This window comes from Sorghum bicolor, chromosome 9, assembly GCF_000003195.3.
Source record: "Sorghum bicolor cultivar BTx623 chromosome 9, Sorghum_bicolor_NCBIv3, whole genome shotgun sequence".
Taxonomy (NCBI): Eukaryota; Viridiplantae; Streptophyta; class Magnoliopsida; order Poales; family Poaceae; genus Sorghum; species Sorghum bicolor.
Window position 1 is genome coordinate 56,366,992 of NC_012878.2, and position 17,371 is coordinate 56,384,362.

The following is a 17,371-nucleotide window of genomic DNA, read 5'->3' on the forward strand; positions in this document are numbered from 1 at the left end:
ATGCGTTTTTCCAGTGAGTCCTAGTAAAATAATATTTTTAGCCTTTTTATTAGTGCTATTATATTTAGCCTTCCCCCAACCTACAGCCATTAAACTGATATAGGACAAAGCTGAATCTGTCAGCCATTCAGCAATGTTTTTCTCTTATAATAAATTAACAAACAGTATTTTCTAGCATGACTTATCATGCCAAACGAAAGGCAACCCAGTGTCTAGACTTTGCACACGGTCGCCCCTTTCCTTGTAGACCAGAAACGGGCACGAAATTTCAAGAGCTGGGAGCCGGGGTTGGGTCGGACACATGAAGAAAAACAGTCCATCGGCATGGGGCTCATCACTCATCAGCGCACTGGTTCCAGTTCCGAATCCGGTTCCGGTTCCAGAATCCAGATCCACGTCGGTCGTCGGCTTCACCTTTGCAGTTGCAGTACCACGGATTCCTTGGTAGTTGTTGAAATGGACCTATCATTGCACCTGAGTTCCATCGCACGACAGCGGACAAATATAGCATGTTCTCTTACTCCCTCCCTCCTAAATTGTACGTCATTTTAAAAATATTAGACAGTCAAAACATCTTAAGTTTGACGAAAATTATAAAAAAATTAGTTAAATATAAATTTAATTGATATACTATGAAAATATAAGTAATCAAGAACCTAATGATATTCAATTGATATCATAAATATTATTCTACCATATAAATTTAGTTAAATTTAAGATATTTTGATTTTTCAAAATTCATAGAATGACTTCCAATTTAGGATAGAGGAAGTACCAGGGGCGGTTCTAGAGTAGTAGCATGGGAGGACAGCAAATTTTTTTGAAAAACATTTAATATGTATATTCTTTAATAATATATACATGTATAATGCATTGTTATACATAATTGCTAGTCTACTCAGCTTATATAACAACCTTAATACTCTATATTCACAACTATTTTATCACCGTTTAGTGATCTAATTATGTTATGTTCATATCGATGAACTATATCGTTTTCGTTCGTACCCTCATGATTAAAATCCTAGATCCGCCACTGGGCGCACACGTTAACCTTTCATGCTGGCTGGTCTGTGGCTGGGCAAAAAGACAAGAGACACAGCACGGTGGCTTAGTGACTGCGGTTCCAGTTCCAGCTCCAGTTCCGGTTCCCGTTATGCCCGGTTCCACGGTTGGCTTCGAAGATTCGAACACGCGTGCACTTCAGCGGTGCAACTAGTTTCCAAAGTATGAGTACTGCCAGTAGCTACGTAGGCAAGCCCTGATATCGCATTCCTCCAAGCTATCATTTTTCTACTCCTATATCTGACGCTCCTTTTCCTTCTTTGGAATTTTCTACCTGACATACTACCGGTTCCGGATCCAGTTCCGGTTCCAGTTCCGGTTCCGGTGCCAGTCCCTCGGTCACTATTTATATCCCACGACGATTCGCCGAATGCAGCAGGGGCCTCACTTCAACCGTCAACCTCTTGCCATCTCCAAAACTCAAGCCAATCGCCATTGCTGCGGCACGAGCGACTAGCGAGGACCACGAGCGATCGATCATCGATGGACCCGGAAGCCGCGGTCCCGAGGGTGGTGAGCTCGGCCTCCGCCGCGCTCCGGAGCAGGCCGATGGTGCCGCCGGCGATGCTCACCACCGGCGTCTTCCAAGCGGTGGCGGCGCTCGCCCTCTTCTTCTACAGGACTACCCCCGAGGGCATCTTCTCCCACCACGGCAAGCTGGCCATCGTCGTGTACTACGGCGTCCTTGTAGCGGGGCTCGTCGTGGGCTCTGCGACGGCCTCCGCTTCCTTCTGGGTCGCGCGCCGTCTGGACGACGCCCGGCATGGCATTGGCATGGCGCTGCTCTGCGCTTCGACGCTCATGCTGATCCCCGTGTTCGGGATACTCGTCGGCTTCGTCATGCTCGAGAAGTAGTCTCATCAGATACCTTGTATGTAGTACAGTATGTTTTTGTGATGTGAGTTATGTTTCTGGGTTTTTTTTTGTTTGAGGCCAGATTAGTTTGGGTTACCGTTGATGTGATGATTATTGATTATTCATACATGGTAACAAGATTATGGTTGTAAAGTGGAGGATCTTCGTGTGTTGCATGTCTCCCTGGGACAGAGCAACAAAGGTTGTTATTGTGATGAAGGCAACTGGACCTGCTCCAGTTCTGGTTCCGGTTCCGATTATGGTTTTGGTTCCGGTTCCAGTTCTCATTTTGGAAGCGATGTTATTCTCATGATCGAAAAATGACACGCCCAACAGAACAATGTGAATTTATTTATTTATCCATCTATCTCAAAACTCAAATAGAAGGAGTAAAAATAGGCAGCGTAAATAGAAGGACTGAAGGAGCAAATAAATTTGGTTAGCTAAAAGTGGTGACTGAATTTGCGAACGAAGTATTCGTTTCGATCTTACGATTTTAATCTCGATTAGTTGAGCTTACGAGCAGACCACGGTGGGCAGGGGCGAAGCCAGAAATTAAGATCAGAGGAGATAAATGTCAATAGGGGAAGCCATTTACGCTTTAGTTACCTGACAATTTAGCTAAGTCATCAAGGAGCATTGGAAAGGCATCAAAGATAGTGGAGGCCAGAACCGGCACGAAATTTCATGGGGGGAGCTCATCAGTCATCACCATATAGCGGTAACGGTTCCAGTTCCAGTTCCAGTTCCAACTCGGCTTCCGGCACCAACACGGTCATTGAAATTGAAATGGACCAATGGTTCCATCAGAGAACGTCGGACAGAGACAGCTAGAAGTATCCGAGCTGAAAGCGCAAAGCACATGCTGGTTGGCCTTCTTTCATGCTATGCCACGAAACATCAAAAGCTGACTACAAAGCACTCAGCCACAAGGATACCGGTTCCGGTTCCTGGTTCGGTTCCAGTTCCTGGTTGAAGCAGAGCGAGCCAGGTGAAGGTGAAAGCGACCTGATACCTCTCCGCACGGCACCACTGTTTTATTACCTGCTAGTCAATTCTTGCTCCTTTTTTTTTTTCTGTACTCGTATTTTATTCCTCTCTCTCTCTCTCTTTGGTCTCTTGAAGCTTTGTTGTTAAACTTGTAAGTTTGGTTTTTAATAAATCTCTGTAAGGGCCTCTAGTTTCGTTAAAAAAAACTTTTCCTGGACAATTTCACCTATAAAGCTTTGGCACGACTAGACGCCTTTATTTTGTCTAAACTGCAGTCTAGTAACTCTAGTTCGTGTACACTGTCTATAGACAATTTAAATGGCCTTTTAGCTCCGCTAATTGGTTAAATGATAGATGACCAAATTGTTTAGATGATGTCACATCTTCTTTATTATTATATTTTCAGACACATTCCACAACGAGAAAGGGCATTTTGTTATTCACCATCCCATCTACAAATCTCACTTCACTAACCATTGTTTGCTAGTAGCATTTCTTTAGGCTTCGTTTGGCATATATTTTTTTTCACGAATTTCACAAGCCGTTTCAAGTTGTGTTTATGCCAAACATGTATTTTTGAAACATGCTCTCAGGAGGAATTAGTGTGAAATAAGGCTGAAAATAACTACTTCTGCTAGCTAGCACTCGCTATGCTGGGCCTAGAGTGCGTCGAAGTCCGATTTGCCCTCGACAGGACATGAGTGCCGCAGTCGAGACGCACAGGTGTGCAGAGGCCGTCAGAGATCAAGGAAGAAGAAGATTGTGAGCATGTACATGCTGCGTTGTATTACTGTAATAATCGGATAAGAAAGAAGAAGAAATAGAAGAGGAGAAAAAAAAGAAAAAGAAAAAGAAAGAGAAGATCATTATAGTAATTTTTTAGTTTTCTTGTTTATCATGAGAAATTGTTTTGTCGAACACTATAAAAAATAAACTTTAGTTTAGTCGGTAGAGTTATTTTCGCTCCATCGGTAGAATTGCTCGTGGCCTGAAGGCAAAAAATCTGCTTCAGAATCACTTATGCCAAATAGAGACTAGTAATTTGATAGAACCACACGTCTCTCCCGATCGTAGGAATTTGATAGGTTCATTTTCACCGGGGAAAAGAAACGGAGGAAGGAGAACGTTTAGAGAACCCGTGCCTCTGTCCAATATTTATGAAAACAAGTCGGTTGTGTTTTGTCTGAAAGAGCAAGCACACACATGCTCAGGATGTGCTTTGCTGGGCACAATGAACCTTTCATGCTGATGACAGCGTACGGTTGATATTGACACCGGCTATCCAGTTCCAGTTCCAGTTCCAGCTCCAGCTCCAGTTCCGGTACCGGTACCGGTTCTGTATATAGCTTTTAAAGATTGGGAAAACGCGCAGTTGGCGGTCAATGCAGGAGGGATAAGTCCATGATCATTCTCTATATACGCAGGCAAAGGCAACAACCCAAGACACACTCATCATCGGTGGAGTAGAAGAAGCTCGAAGCTCAATCTTGAACCTCTGCCATTCAACCAAACCAGCCATCTCTCTCTGTCTCACATACAGCACTTGACACTAGCAAGACAGATGGACTCATCCCCAGCTGCACTCATGAGGGTCGTGAGCTCGATCGCCGGCGCCCTCCATAGCAGGACGATGGTGCCGTCGGCGATGTTCTCCGCCGGCGTCGTCGAGGCGGTGGTGGCGCTCGCGTTCCTGGTCGCCAACACTCCTGAAGGTATCTTCTCCCACCACGGCAAAGCACTTGCCGTCCTGTACTATATCATCCTTGTGGCCGGGGTCATCGTCGGCTCTGCGACAGCTTCTGCTTCTTTCTGGGTGGCACGCGATCTCGAAGGCCGGCATGCCACTGGCATGGCGCTTCTATGCGCGTGCACGTTCACTCTCATCCCTGTCATTGGGCTTCTCGTCAGCTTCTTCTTGCTCAAAAAGTAGCTTCTTCAGTTCAGACACCTTGTAATGTTGGGATTGTTGGAGTATCTCGTATGTATGCTTGTATGATTGTACCAGAGTTTAGCTGCGTTCGTTTTGGAAGCTGATATTCGAAGGTGTTTTTGCCAAATTTGTAGTGTCATCTGTAAGTAAGAGAAATGGTTGATCTCATCAGTCAAATTTTCAGTCAATTGTTCTGTCCAAAGAAAGAGTGATTTTTGTTATTGTGCTGTAATGATTTGTGTTTGTTCAAGGCAATGAGATTCTGGTGGCGCTGAGGTGGTGTATCCTGTGTTTGTATATCTCTGCTACTTTGAATTATACGTCAAATAGAAAAGCCATTTGGTGTAACTTGGCTGGTCATTAGCTTGCTGTTTGCATCTGAATCCACATTAGCCGGAACAGAGCAACAAGGCTATTGTGATGAAGATAACTGGGCGTACTCCGGTTCCAGTTCCGGTTCTGGTTCCCGTACCGGTTCCGGTTCCAGCTTTCTACGATTAGTTTCAGAGAGTCTACTGAAGTCAACTTGCGGTAAAGATGGTTGCGCCGTGGACATCCTGATTTGTCTCCGATGCCTGCCCCGCTGCTTGACACATGTCACCTTTGCTAGCACGACATGTCATCTGCGTGCCTGGGGCTCTAAGCTGTTGACGCACACACCAAGCTTGATTAGTTCACCCCAAAAATTAATTTTTTTTTTCAAAATTTCCTGTCATACCGAATCTTGTGGCATATATATGGAGCATTAAATATAGACAAAAATAAAAACTAATTGCATAGTTTACACTATGAATCACAGGATGAATCTAAGCCTAGTTACTCTATAATTGAATAATATTTGTCAAATAAAAATAAAAATGCTAAAATTCCAAAAATCAAAATGTTTTGGGAACTATACAAGGCCCAAAGCGATAGAAGACAAGGACTGTAATAGATCGATGAACTTTATACAGGCTTGCAGCGACCTCGTAAAAACCCGGACATTCTGTTTCACGACGCCGGACCATCCTGTTTCGTGGTCTGGTTTAGCTTTTTTTTTAAAAAAAATAATCACGATAGCACTTTCATTTGTATTTGACAAATATTATCTAATTATAGAGATTAAATTTCTTTGCTTTCATCTAAGAGCAATTCCACCGGATTGAGCAAGACCAATTATATTTCCCTATATGAAGCAATAAAAAAAACATGATCCTATTTCGCTAAAGAATTCTCAATTCCTCGAAACCACACCTCTCCCCTTCAAACAAAAGAGAACAAGCAACATTCTTTTTCTCGATCTCCCTTTCTTTCTTTCTTTCTCTCTTTGCGGAGTTGTTCATCGCGTACGAGCACCACCGTACCTGCGTAGCTTGGTTGTCGCGATCAGAGTAGGTGAGCCGCACATTAAATTAGACAAATTACATTAAATAATGAGTTAAGTTCTCATATTAAATTAAACAAATAAGTCAAGTTCTCGCATCAAATTAAACAGATTACAATATGTTAGACTAAGGCCCTGTTTAGTTTCTCACCATCCATCGCATCGAATCTCTGGACACATGCATAAAACATCAAATGTAGATAAAAAAATAAGGCAGAATAGCCATTTTAGTCCCTCAACTATTACTCGAGGCTCAATTTCGTCCTTTAACTTTCAAAACGTCCATTTTAGTCCTCAAACTCTACTATTAGACTCAATTTCATCCTAGAACTATGAACATGATCGTTTTAGTCCTCAAACTTAGTATTTTGAGCTCAGTTTCATTTAAAAACTATCAAAGTGTATTTTATTCTGTGAACTTTTATTTTTAACTCAACTTTATCTATGTTGTACGTGGAATGTTGCACTACTGCACATGATTAGCTCCACACCACCAGCGATTGAAGATAGAAAAATAATATTTATCTAAAAACTCTTTCATGTCCATTAATAATTCCAAGCTGTTATGTTTAGCATTACCTTATACTTGTACCATTTATATGTATCCAACCAAATTGATATTTGTGGAAAGAACTATAGTTACATCAAACACTATTTATTCTTCAAGAATACATGGATATATTGAAATAATAGCAAATCTATAATTTTGATAATTTATGGATGAAGTTTTGTCTAAAATATAATGTTTTCTTTTTTAATAGACAAATTTGAGTTGAAAATAAAAGTTAAATGCACTTTAATAGTTTATGGATGAAATTGAGCTTAAAATGCAAAGTTTAAGGACTGAAACAATCATCTTCATAGTTGTAGGATGAAATTGAGCCTAAAACTAAATTTTGAGGACCTAAATGGCCATTTTAATAGTTTAGGGATGAAACCGAGCCTCGAATAATAGTTGAGGGACCAAAATGGTTATTGGGCCAAAAAATAAACTAATTACACAGTATGGTTAAAAATCACGAGACGAATCTTTTAAGCCTAGTTAGTCTATGATTAGGCTTAAGTGCTACAGTAACCCACATGTGCTAATAACAAATTAATTATGCTTAATAGATTTGTCTTGCAGTTATCAGACGAGCTATGTAATTTGTTTTTTTATTAGTTTCTAAAAACCCCTCCCGACATCCTTCCGACACATCTGATGTGACATGAAAAAAATTTTCATCTCCAATCTAAACAGAGCCTAATAAAATGCACCACCTAGATAGTTGCCATATTAAATTAGATAAACTATAATATTTAGGACTAACATGCATCCACTTGAATAATTGTTGTACGGTGAGTGAAATTTTCTCTTTCTCTTGTACTAGGTTTTTAAAATAGCGTCGCTGACAAGTGGACCTAAGTCGAATCTGACCGGTGAAAACTCCTACCCTTCCGTTGGGCATTCGCCCACAGCCGTGCTGCCCTGCCGCCACCCCGCCCCACCGTGTTCCGTGAACCAGCGCCAGCCCAGGGCAGGGCTGCTGTGCCTGTCCCGCTCGGCCGCTCCCCCGCCGCCCGCACCTCGCCGCCTGGCCCCTCGCGCTCCTGCTATCGTGTCACCACCGCTGCCACCTGCCCTGGGCCTGCGAGATGGCTCTCCGGTTTTCGCATGTCGCAGCCCAACTAGATCGGTGCTCCTGACTTCGATCGGTGAGTCAGTTTTGTGCGTCGGCGTCGCCTAGGCCGGTGCTGGTTCTGTGCAGCTTGTGCAGTAGCGGAGGTGGATTAAGCGCCGGGAAAGGGCGTGCTGCAAAATCCCCTCCTATTTCTGAAAGTACATTGAGATATAAGGAATTGATTCAGGGCTTTTGGCGGTTTCTTTGTTGAACTATTTGCAATAGCATTTGAATAATGATAGCTTATTAAAGAAATTTCTTAGTAGATATACTGATTTGGCTCTAGCGTATGTTTGGGTCCGTAATCTGCAGAGTCTCGCCCTCTTCCTGAAAGCGAGCATGAGCAGTGCAATCTGCACAACTGATCTGCTCTCACATAGCTAATCATCTAGGATGTTTCTGCTATAAGCTTGTATACACATAGTATTAGGATAGTAATTTGTTTTATGGAATCAAATTCCACAGTTTTGCAACTACCCCTCGGTTTCACCACAGGCTACATGGGCCGTTAATCTGAATTCTGAACCTAGTCTAGCTCCGGCACTGCCCTCCACTTCCCCTGTTCCCCATGTGCACACGCACCTTCTCTTTCTTTTAGCGTTTTTTTTCCTAAGAAAACTATTTACCCGGCATTACCTCTATTATCAAGATTGACATAATTGTTGATCATGTACCACACATGCCTGTATTTTTTTTAAAAAAAAACCATGAAGGTTTTTTTACTTTGATTTTGTTTTTGTTTCCAAGTAGATAATAACAGGGGACATGCTTCTCAACTCAGCTGTGCTCTAATCATAAATAATCTCTTAGGGATAAAATTATTCTGCATGGCAATCAAGTCCATATCTTTATGGACCAAGCAAATGACCACATGGAGGTAGGATTATTCCTTTTTTTTAAAAAAAACACTTTTCATCCCTGCCTGGTCTGCTTTTATCTATTCTCTTTCCTTGACCCAAGTCATTCAGAAAGGGGTTTTGGCTATCATCACATGTTGTATGTATTTGGAGTTAGCTTTTTATGTAAATTCCTGCAATGATATTCTCCCAAATGAAATTGGCTAAGAATAAATGTGCCATCTCCATGGTGGATATAGAAAATCAGAATAAACAGGTTGTATAGATTCACTTGTTGACTCCTGTTGCCTGTAGCTTCACTGTTGTTTCAATTTAGGAGTGCCTTCTATTGCTTAATAGTTTTTGTTAATACTATGTTTTCACATGCCAAAAGAATTGACTAGAAACATCATGTACAAATACATTTGGAATTGAATGCCATAGGTTTTTCAAAATACTAAGCGTGGTCCTAAATGCCTGTGTTTAATTGGAAACCTGTCATTCTCTACATTTTCACCAAATAAGGTTAATCTTTGTGTTCATAGCGCACCTACATTGCTTTACACGGTGTATCTTATTTAGGCATTCAACACAATATATATTTCCTCTTCCCCTTTGAGCTATCACTGCAAACTTCTGTTTTTTTTCTTGATTGATGTGTGTATGCCTCAGTCACATGTGTATTCTATATTGCAACAATTTCCTGTTGTTGCTGTTTGGGATGCATGGGCAATCTCGCATGCTATGCCAGTTCAATAAAAACAGTGCTCATGACTAATTTTTCCTTTTGTTGTTATTTTGTATTCTTACAGAATAGGTTGTATCCGTACTTGCACCTTCAATTCATCTGCATCATTACAGCCATAGATATTTTATCTTGATATATTTTGGCATCTTCTTTTGACTCTCTAATACTAGGTGTTTGATGATTTGCTTATTTTGCACTTATATAACATTATATGACTGACTAAATTTACTATTTAGCTACTGCATGCAGCATGGCAATGAGGATCTATGGGCTTTGAACTACTCAGCTTTCTAATTAATTTTGTTATTGCTGCTTTTCCAATCTGCCTTTGCTCCTGATCTTGGTGAAGACATTGCTTCCTGATATAGGTGTTGGCCAGGTAACACACACAAGTGGAGAATTTTGGATCTGCCAGAGGGCAGCTTGGCCATAGGCTGCTTCTTGCATTATATAGCAAAAGCTTACTTGGTTTCCAAGGAAAATAGTTCAACCATTACAGCATATTCTAGTGCATAAAGTAGATGCTACCTAGATGCTAAAGCATCAGCTGTAAACAACATTACAATGAATAGTAAATTGCTAGATAGATAACTAGATATATTGAGGAATCAGCACTAGGCTTAACCCTCAATAGGTACATCCAGAAAACCTACTGCATTCAGAATGCTGCTTCTCTGTTTTCTGTAGATGTACTACTGTTGTTCCTTCAAGCAGTTGTCCTTGGTTATGCTGCATATTCTTTATGATGCAAATTACTGGAGAAATTAGTAACTGTGTATGGTTCAACTGTCATTTCACTGTTCTCATGACTTCTTTGGTTTCCTCAGTATTTGTTCATGTTGTTTTATGCTGCAATGATGGCAGATTGGACAAGAAAAAGCATCTGTGCCTATGCACACTAGATGAGAAATACACTGAAATACAACATGTTTTTACACTATCATGCACTGGCTGAAATTGTTTACATGGTTGGTCTGCGGTTACACATTACTTATATTACTTATAACATCATGAGAGTATCGCTGGATGAGAAGCATGAGCTTTGCAGTTTGTTCATCTTATCTCTATTTTTTCTTTTATGAATATTTTGCATGAACTGGTCCACCACACCGGCAACAGTCATGCATAGTTTATGCACTTGGATAAATAATCTGCCTTGCCTTAGTCTTTCACTGTAGTCCATCAATCAGAAATTGTTCTAATTAGATATAAAAAATTTGAATGATAAAAACATTAGTTTTGCTAGCAGTCAAGAAAATGCCTTTGCCACATCGTTAATTACAAAAGGTCACTGCAATTTAATTGCGAGATAGCCTTACAAAAGGTTACTGCAATTTAATTGCGAGATAGCCTTCTATGCTGTAACAAAATGACAAGGAGCTCAGATAAACAAATGGGATGACGAGACATCAACAAATGTATGGTTCCACATTATAAACAATTAGTTAAATATGCATATAGCTTAGAGTTATTAAGATACTTGCCACAAAATGATGGACTGTTTTAGTGATTTGCACATATCTTCTAAGAGAAGAGTTACATCAAGATGAAACCATTTCAGAAGAATTTGATTTTGTTTTTTACATGTTCAGTAAAGTAGCTATTACCCTCTCTTGCTATTTTATAGTCATTGTCATCTATTGTTATTTTCGAGCTTAACTTTGGCTGATATTAACCAATATAACGGTTTGTCTTTTTTTACCATGTGGTTTCAGGAACAGACTAACAGTGCTCCATCACTATGAACTTCCCTAATGTAAGCTTGCCTTGGGACATAATGAGTAGCTACAGCTTGAAGGACCGAAAACGACGACCAACCGGGGGGGGAGGGGGTCAAATTTCTTTCAAAATAGTTGGCCATTGTTCCAAGATCAAAGCCTAAAAGCAACTCACACTCGAGCGGAACACAAGAGTGTGAGATACACGAGCTAACAAGTAGCTAGATACATCAAGCGAAGTCTTAGGCACACCAGAGAACACTCAAACACAGAATAGATCGAACCCTTTGAGAGTGAGGTGAAAAAGCTTTCTCTGATAGTCTCAGACTGACCGTGGTACAAGCACTGGACTGTCCGTGGTACAAGCACCGGACTGTCCGAGATTGAGGGTTGGACTGTCTGATGTTCAACTCCTAGAAAGCGGCGGACTGCCTGTGGTCAGGCCCGGACTATCTGTAGGTCAAAACACAAAAACCACACCGCAAGAAACTAGTTCTGTCTGCTGAGAAACATGAACCACGCACTGTCTGGGTTTTGGGGCGGACTGTCCGGCATTCAAAATAGCGAAAAACGAAGTTGGAAACATGTTCTGGATGCAGAACACGCAGGATTGACGGACTGTCCGTGATCCAAGCCTGTCTGTGATCGGGCACCCGAAGGGGCTGCCGTTTGCGATACAAACAGTAACGGCAGACTATCCTCGGTCTAGGGGCGGACTGTCCGCAGGTCAAGAAATCAGCGCGAACAAAGTCACCCGGTTGAAGAAAAATCTTGATTTGTGGCTAAATCAAAACCAATTGCCACCAAATTTTAACCACATGGTCACAAGGCAATAGGTGAGCTACCTCTAAGAGATCATTGCCCAATTTGAAGTCAATCAATGAAAAATTGGATGAACACGAAAAGCACCGATTTTTCTCCCCGAAAGCTTGATTCGCCCCGATCTATGAACTCGTGTGGAATTGGTTGATTTTCTTTAGTGGAAAGGCTCAACTCATGTCATTGCTCAAGCCAATGCAAAAAGAACGAATCAAATTGGTCTCAAAATGACGAATCAAGGCAAGAACGAGAGGGGGAAACAAGAACGCGATTCACAAAAGCATCTCACAAAATTAAATCTCGGGGGACACAAGGAGGTTAAGGCCTCCATCCTCGTAGCAAATCTCAATGCTTACATAAATTTTTGGATCTATGGACCTCTCCCACTCAAGAAGACTAGAGGTAGGGAAAAACCTAAGTGGATGGTGGCCCACTCAAAAAGACTAGAGGTAAGGAAAAACCTAAGTGGATGGTGAAAAATAGGAAATAAAAGACATGAGATGGGTTTGGGGCTCCCATCTCTTATTTATAGGACTATTACACATTTCCCATTTTAGAGTGAACTAGTTAGCCACAGGGGCATTCTAATCCAATTCGATATAGTTTTCATGCGACGGCCACAACGCCTCTCATAAGGTAGCTTCGCCTCGACGCGAGCTCCTTGATGCCGCCACATGCCGTCTGTTCCTCCTCGGAACATCGGCCTAGGTTTTGAGGTCCAAACCCGCGAAACCCGCCGCAAGTAGCATACTCCATACGCGTCTCTTGCCACTCGACATGTGTCACCGCCGTCTTCGACCGGCTGCCCGCCAAGTCTTCCCGAGAATCGCTCGACTCGCATGTCTGTCGTCTTGACTTGGTCAACACGGTCACTCTCATGTACACTTACGCTTATCGATGTCCTAGGTGTCAGCCACCACGGCTGATCACCCGACCTCCTGGTCCGTCAGTCCAATCCTCACGTCCGTCCTTCACCGCTCCGGGTCCATCAGCATGACATGTCTCTACTTGACAGTTGACATTCACCTCGCCATCGACCACCGCCTCCGAGCTCCATACCTACATACCATAAGCCAATAGACATGTCGCACGACTCAACTCACGTCAATAGTTAGTCACCAACTCAACCTATTTCGTGGATCACGTTGACAATCACTCATTATAAATCGAACCATAAGGACACATTTCAATCTTATGTTCCCACAACTGTCGTAGCCTAGTAACACGTACACAGAGGTTTGGAGACGATTCCCCTGGTGTACTCAAATTTATAGGAACAGGAAGGCCATCGAACTCGTTGATTCTCATTTATATACTGAAATGCATTCTTGCCACTTTAGTTATTCTGCAATTGCTCAATTCCTTCGATGAACTGAAAAAGGGACGTAGCCACAACGAAGACACTAAGAAATGCATGGTTCCACATTAGGAACGATTAAGCATCTGAATCATTAACATATTTGCCACAAAATATGTTTTTAAGAGTATTTTACAGTTGCACTGGGATAGTGATCTCCACCTAATACCTACTAGTATAATGCCGTGCTAACGTTACAGTTTAATTTTGGGATGTTTCTAAAAACAATAATTATAGTTTGGAAATATTTTTTCATGTAGCAAGGCGTAATAGAGCTATTTGTCGTATTATGAGCATCTATGTTACATTTTGTCTAATTCTTTAATCATGTATTGGACATCTTCAGGAATGTTGTCGAAACATTCGTTTGCTTTGGTCACTAAAATGTCCGCCAAAAATTCCATCCTCTCCGATACCAGCTTTACAGACATTCTCCTCTCGTTCTTTCCCATCTCATCTCATGTCAACGACAGCAACACACAGTGTCCAGTCAGTGACTGTCAACGCTACCATGCATTTTACACCCTTTTACCAGGGTTTTTTTTTTCTCTTTTACGTACACATTTGGAGTAAGTACTGTAACTAAGAAGAGTCTGAATGGCACAACGAAACAAAATGAATGAAATCTATAACCCTTCCCCCGTCGCACGCTGTCACTGCTGTGTCTGTATTTGGACCCAGATCCCCTCGCTAGGGATGTGCCCGTTCACCACGAACACCATGTAGTACCCCGATGGCGCCAGCACCGCCGTCGCCGGCATCGTCACCGACGCATTGAACGTGCCGGCTCGACCACGCACCGCCACGTTCTTGGTCACGTCAAGGAACAGCAGCCGCTGGTTCATCGCGAACGAGTGCGTCGTGAACGACGACGCCACCATCGTCACCGACACGTCACCGAGGCCCGCGGCACCGCCACGCCTCCTCCGTGCCGATGCCGGGACCGAGAACTGGAGCGTCATCGTCGCCCCGTAGGCCACGCTCGTCGGCGCGCCGGTCGGGGACGGTTCGAGGATCCTCGGCCGGAGCATGTCGTTGGACGCATCGAGGTACTCCGACGAGAAGGCTTCCAGGCTGAGGTCGGTGGGGAACTGCACGTTGCTGAAGTTGTAGTAGGTGTGCGGGTTGCTGCCGCCCACCAGCAGGTGGTCGTCGCGGAGGAGAACCACCGAGGAGTGGTACAGCCGCGCGACACCCGTCGCGGTCTGCTCCTCGAACCGGTCCCCCGACGAGTGGTCGGGAGGTAGACGACGGGCGCGTACGCGGGGGTCTTGGCGGACTCCCACCCGGCGGTGCCGTCCGCGGCGCCATTGATGATCGCCACCTCCGCGCCGTTGGGCAGCAGGATCATGTCGCCCATCACCCGCGGCGACAGCATTGTCTCGATGACCCACGCCGGCGCCGCGTCGGTGATCTTGATCCGCCCGCACGTCGTCAGCGCCGGGACGAAGGTGCCGGCGCCGCCCTTGGTGGAGTTGTAGGAGCCCACCGGCGCGACACCGCAGACCAGCACCTCGGCCTCGATGGGGTTGGGTTTCAGCGGCAGCAGCACCAAGGAGCCCGAGCTGGGGTAGTTCCGCGGGTCGCCGTCGCCCAGCACGGGGTACGTCCGCACGATCCTGTTGCTCTTGTAGTCCAGGAGGACGGCGCGGTTGTTGGAGAAGATGAAAAAGTTGCCATCTATGTTGAGGTGCACGAACGGATAAAGATTGTTCTCCTCGAGATCCTTCGTCCGTGCCAAAAATGACATTTGGACGACAGACGTATCCGACGGGCCGGCCTTCGGGTAGAACTCGTAGTTGAACTGCCTCCGGCCACCGACGATGAACGCGCGGCCATCGTGGAGGATCTGGTTTGTGGCGTACCACCGGTTGGCGGCGAGCGCGTCCTGCTTCTCGGACCAGTCGCAGCTCTTGTCGTCCCCGGTGCCGCCGCACGCGGGCATGGTGCGCGCGTTGCGGAACCCGTCGTTCCAGCCGCCGGTCTGGACGAGCGTGCCGTCGGGGGCGACGGTGGCCGAGGAGCACCAGGTGTCGGTGAAGATGGAGAGCGGGCGGAACGCGTTGGCGGCGACGTCGTACTCGGCGGCCCGACGCGATACGGAGTTTGGCGAGTGTTGGGCCTTCCTCCACGGCCGGGATCGGCAAGTTGCGGTCGCCCTTCCTCTACGGCCGGGATCCGCAAGCTGCGGCACCAGCCCGACGCGATACGGAGCTTGGCGAGTGTTCGGCCTTCCTCCACGGCCGGGATGGGCAAGTTGCGGCAGCAGCCCGACGCGGTTTTCTGCGAATACGGAGTTAAGGAGTTTTTCACGGGAGTTTGGCGAGTGTTGCGATACGGAGATGACGCGAGGCGACGCGTGAGGGCGGATGTAAGGTTGTGATCATACTTTTAATCTGAGCCGTCTAATCTGTAGGACATGTGCTGTGAGTCGTTGATCTTACATGTGAGATTTGCTTGGAGAAGATTTCAATTATAGTAGAGAATATTTTGTCGTAATCAGGATGTCTGCATTGTCGATGAATAAAGAAGTGGTTAGCTCCACCTCCACGTTAGGGCGTCCGGTTCAACCAAATAGCAAGATGACGTGGACATGCGATCAAATAAAAAAGAGAAAATTTAAAGTGCATACTATACATTGAAGAGAGAGACTGACACAGTATTCATAGCAACTCGTGCGAGCTTCTCACTCCGTTCTATTAAAAGTGACATTTTTGACTTTTAATTACCGTATTTGATCATTCATTTTATTTAATTTTTATAAATTGTAAAATAAATAAATTATTATTAAGATATTTCTAATAATAAAATAAGTCATAATAACATAGTTAATTATAAAATTTTTTAATAAGACAAATAGTCAAACAATATGGTACAAAGTTTAAAACGTCACTTTTATTGGGACTCAGAGAGTAAGACCTTGTTTAGTTGAGAAGGTGAAAGTTTTTGGATACTGTAATACTTTTGTTTTTATTTGACAATTATTATCTAACCATGGACTAACTAGACTTAGAAGATTCGTCTCACAAAATATAGGTAAACTGTATAATTAGTTATTTTTTTATTTATATTTAATATTCCATATATATATCGCAAGATTTGATGTGACTGTGAATCTTGAGAAGTTTTTAGGTTTTAGGGTGAAGCCTAAGCGATTTGCTCATTGCTAGCTATAGACCTATAGTGCAATTCTCATGCTCTCTCTCCTCTAAACACTATAAAAAATTATGATACTGGCTATTTGGACAGCCCGCCGGAGCCGCCCTTGCGTGTGTTTGGTTGGGTTGTTAAGAGGTGTTTGGTTTGAGTTTAGCATTTTTGTTTTATTTAACAATTAATATTTAATTATAGACTAATTAAATTCAAAAGATTCGTCTCGTAAATCATTCTCTAAATGTATTTTTAGTTTCATAAATAGTCTATATTTCGTATTTTATATATATGTCCAAACATTTGATGTGACGGATGATAAATTTTACGGGCCAAACAAGTTCTAAAATTTAATAGATACTATAGCATTTTTATTTTATTAAGTAATCAGTGTCTAATCATAGATTAATTAAACTTAAAAGATTTGTTTCGTAAATTACTTTCTAACTATATTTTTAATATATATATATATATATATATATATATATATATACGGTAGCGCTATTCTACACCCTAGGTGTAGAATATTATTCTACACCGCAAGTCAAAATTGAGCTGAAAAAATACCGAACAGTACTGAGCAATGTTCAGTATCATTCATGACTACACCTAGGACCACGAAATACCGAGTAATACTGAAACGTAAATACTGAATGATACTGAATTCTGCTCAGTATAACAGTTCGATGTAGAATAGTATTCTACACCTAGGGTGTAGAATAGCACTTGTATATATATATATATATATATATATATACCAAAATTCAGTATCGCTCAGTATTCGTGTTTCAGTATTGTTCATTATTTTGTGGTCTTGAGTGTTGAACAAGTTGATACTGAACACTCTCCAGTACTGCTCAGTATTTTTTCTACTCAATT

The 17,371-nt window shown here is 43.0% G+C and overlaps 1 pseudogene; it reads right to left on the reverse strand.

The window, feature by feature from the left end:
• On the reverse strand, positions 13,996 to 17,093 carry LOC8061107 (annotated as a pseudogene).